This window comes from Vollenhovia emeryi, unplaced genomic scaffold, assembly GCF_000949405.1.
Source record: "Vollenhovia emeryi isolate VEMERY1.0 unplaced genomic scaffold, V.emery_V1.0 DF940034.1, whole genome shotgun sequence".
Taxonomy (NCBI): domain Eukaryota; kingdom Metazoa; phylum Arthropoda; class Insecta; order Hymenoptera; family Formicidae; genus Vollenhovia; species Vollenhovia emeryi.
Window position 1 is genome coordinate 2,296 of NW_011966332.1, and position 4,486 is coordinate 6,781.

Consider the following 4,486-nt stretch of genomic DNA (forward strand, 5'->3'; position numbering starts at 1 on the left):
GTCCAAAATTGAACAAATAATTTTTCAAAAACTAAAACTTTACCTATAAAGATAAATGGAAATAAGAGCGAAATTGAAAAAAAGGAATGTATAAAGAAACATTGTTTTGTATTTTTTTGCCTAGTTGTTACTATATAAATCTTAAAATTATTACAACAGTCTTAACGTGAAAAACGCAACACAATCGTTTCTTTACACGTACATCCTTTTCAAATCTTGCTGTTATCAATTCTTTTCTCAAAAACTTAAATTCAATTTTTCTTCAGTCTTCAGTACTCTCATTTCTTCATATGAGTAATATACTTATGGTACGGATCCATGCTCCATATGTCTAAGCATCTCTGGATTACAAAAACTGAAAAAATAATATGTTTTACAAAGAATCATGCATTTAATTTTCAGAGATTTATAGGAATTACTTACTTGCGTTTCTTTGTATAGCGCTCATTTGCATGTCGTAACCAAGATTTTATAGGGTCAGCAACGCAGTGTTCTGTCGCTTCTGGAAAATGGGTTCGTACAACACCTAAAAATGACATTTTATTATTGTCTTTTTTAAAGTGTTTATTTTATCATTGTATAATATAAGAAATAAACCTAGCACTAAGAAGAATTTTGGTTAAAATTTTTTTAATTTTTTCATCTGACATCGTTTGACAAGAGATGCAAATGATTTTAATATTAAATAAATTACTTTATCTTGTGTGTGCGTACGTGTATTCGTGTGTAAATGAGTACGTGTGTATGTATGTGTGTTTATGTAAAAGTATAATTGCATATAATCTAAAGCTATAATATTCAGCAGACAAATATATATTTCTAAAATATCTGGAACAAATGACTACACAAATAATTATAAATGTGTGGAATTGTTGAGTCGCCAGTAATCGAAGAAAAAAATACTCAGAATTAAAACGACATATGCTGGCAAGTAATTTTATTTAATAAAAATACGACGTTTCGACCAGTAATACTGGTCCTTTTCAAGTATAAAATTACGTTACATCCATCAAATGTTACAGCAAGAGATCTAAAAGTTATATAGTTACAATTAAAACAACTAAATCAAAGTGTTAGAGAGAAGACGTGAGTTTACTTACGGCGCAGAAACGTGTCATGGTACATAAGAATTACAGTGATTGTCGTTAATTTTCGTCGAATAAATAGGTATAGAGATAAATTGTCGTAGTACATGTACATTGTTATAAATATTAAAAATCGTTGAAATAAAAAGTTATATTAACACGCACAATGATAGATACGTCTAGTCATAAGTCTAACAAGAGCGGACTGTTTAGAACCGGTATAATAGATCGTCAAAATAAAGTAAGTTAAAATAAAGGTGTCAGGAGGGGATAAAAAGATAAACTAGTAAGATGAATAAATATACATTGAAAGTCATCGATAGAGTTCAGGTCCCCGAAATAAAAATAAAGTAAAATAAAAATAAAGTAAAATAAAAATAAATTAGAATAAAAGTATCGGGGAGGAACAAAAAGATAAAACGAGTAAAAAATGTATAAATAAGTTAATAAATAATACATACATAATAATTTAGGTGGTACGGACAATTTTGTCGTAGATAGAATTCAAGTTGTCGGTGTCTTGTTGGAGGTTTAATGTGTTCTTCGATCTTTTTATGTAAAACATCTCAGCAATTTCTCTCTTTCTATAATGTGACTCCTTATGTAAAATTTCAGGGTTGTGCCAGTCAAAGTCATGGTTAAAACAAGTTCGATGCTTGCTAACTACAGAATGATTGCTTATCGGTTTTTTGATATCGTTACGATGTTCTTTAATCCTTGTTTCGATATGTCTTTTCGTTTGACCGATGTAAGAAGCATCGCAATCAATACAATTAAATTTGTAATCTAGTTCAGTTTGTTTGGAATCAGCAATCTTATCTTTACCTCTCCTAACTATAACATCTAATTTTTTATGCACTGAGAATCGGATGTGTAATTCTTGTTTCCTAAAAATTTTACTAATAGCATCACTAACGTTCCCAATGTAAGGTATGGTGATGGAATTTCTATAATCATTCTTGTCATTAAGAGGTGTAATGGTGTCAGGGATGGAACGGTGTCGTAGATGTTTTAATCTCTTATTAATATGTTTATTAATGAAAGGAGGAGGATAAGCAACAAACAAATAACTATATTTGCTGAAAATTGGGCTACGGAAATTTTTTAAATAAATTGTACATCATTGTTTGGTTCGATAAGAAATCCCACGACTTGAAAACTCTCTATTAAATTGTTCGATTTAATACAAAGATGCCAATTAAATTGTTAATTAAATTGCTAACCAATCTTTTAAGATATAGACATTTTGTTATTTGATATATTTAAGATTACTAAAATATTAATTTACTTACTAAATATTACATGTCGTATTTGTAAATCATAAAATGATCTTTTCTTTTTATTCCCCAAGTAGCTAAATTCACAAGCTACTTTATCAGTTAGTGATTTCCTTAAGAGGATCCCTCAGCCTTTGATGGTGTGCGCCATCTAAACACGAAACGCAGCATACATGAGCACACGGACACACTACTATGATACATCACACCCATACATAAACGCGAAAGTTTAATACTAACTATACCCTTATTTTAAACGTCTAATCTCAATTTAGAGGGTTTCACAGTAATTCTACATGTCATCGAATCCTGAGAAACCCAGTTTCATGTGAGTACAAGTTGTAGAACTTTTATACGAAGCACAAGTATGACGGAGTGACAGTTCGCGTCTACAAGGTTATATGTGATCGATTATATGAATTTTGTAATTTTTACTCATTTTTGGTATAAAATTGGAGTTTCTCGGGATCATCAATGCATATACTGTAATTGTACGCAAGCATTTTTGATTCCATGAATTCAATACGACGAAAAGGTTCGTATTACGAAAATGGTAATTCTGTCGGTAATACAGAGCAGCTGCGGGATCCTCTTAAGAGGTTAAATATCGTTCTTTTAATATCATTTCCACCTATGAATGATAACTGCTTAAGGTGGTTCTTGCAGGACTTTGAAGTCACAAAAGCAACTATTATTACTAATAACAAATATGAATGATTTAGTATGTAAAAATCAGCATACATTTAAATTAATTATTCCGTAAGGTTTTTTCTCATTGAACCGTCGGTATAAACTGAAAATATCAGAGCGAAGTCACAAATTTGACTAGAGTTGGAACCATACATTTGGCAACGTCGCAATTTGAATGACAGGATGACAATCGGTATCGTGGTGCATCGTTATAACCAAACTTGCGTGTAAACTACGGTAAATAAAATAAAGTAGTTAACATGAACGAACAACCTCGACGCAAAGGTCGTTTTGAAACGAAGCGAAAAATTCAGTGGAAAGATAACATCGTCGCTGCAAACAAGCGGAGAAAATTAATTTGCGAAGAACACGATAAGCGAAAAATCGACGGTCAGCGAATCGTTAACATCGCGAAAGTCACAGATGATATGTGGTGTCGGTCGTGCAATGCACCACTTTCGTTTCGATATATTGAAAATGAAACCATATTAGGCTTGGCAAGCATTTTTCATGTACGGTGTCAGAATTGCCGTATGATCAAAAGGGTTGATACCTCAAATCGGGAAAGAGACGTTAGCAATAATCGCAAAAGTTTATTTGAAATTAACTACAAAGCTGCCTTAGGTAAGTAAATGACCTCAAATTCTTTCCAATTCCCTTGTTAATAATTCACACATTCGTAGGAGTTATTGATGGAGGCATTGGGATTACGCAGTTAAACACTGTGCTTTCAGCGATGAACATTCCAACGATTCATGCTACGTTGCTGAAACGGTACGAACGTTCCGTCGGAGTAGCAATTGAGTCAGCTGCGAAGGAGAGTTGTGTCGAAGCGATAAAAGTAGAAAAGGAGCTTTCTATTGGAAGTAATTCCGTGGACGGCTTCCGTACGCAGTGAGATGGGCAGTACCCAGTGAGAAAGCTTAATATCAATTCGATATCGATTCGATATCAATACCATCAGAACATATCGACGCGCATGTAGCGCCTTGGACACATCGACGGATTAAAAAATTTCGATCTCTTTTCGATATACCGCTAAAAGATTTATATTAAAAAATATTGATTTTACAAATTTTATTACTAATTATTATAACAAATTTTTGAAAAATTAGCTTAGTTACGTTCAGAAATATTAATAAACTTAAGTAAAAAAATGTTTGAACGACTCTTTCTAAGCGAGAAATAAATGATAGAAAAGATGTCGAATCGATGTCGAATTGATGTCGAACATAGTGTCGAATCGATATTGAATATACTTAACCTATATGTAAAGATATGTACCTAACCTTCGATTCGATATTATCGGTTCGGGTCGCGGTCCGATTCACGCTCGCAGTGCTGTAAGCATCATTCTGTCTTCGTTGCACATCAAATTATAAACGCAGATAGAACGATGCTTACGAAAGCGCAAAGTAATACATGAATCGTCAG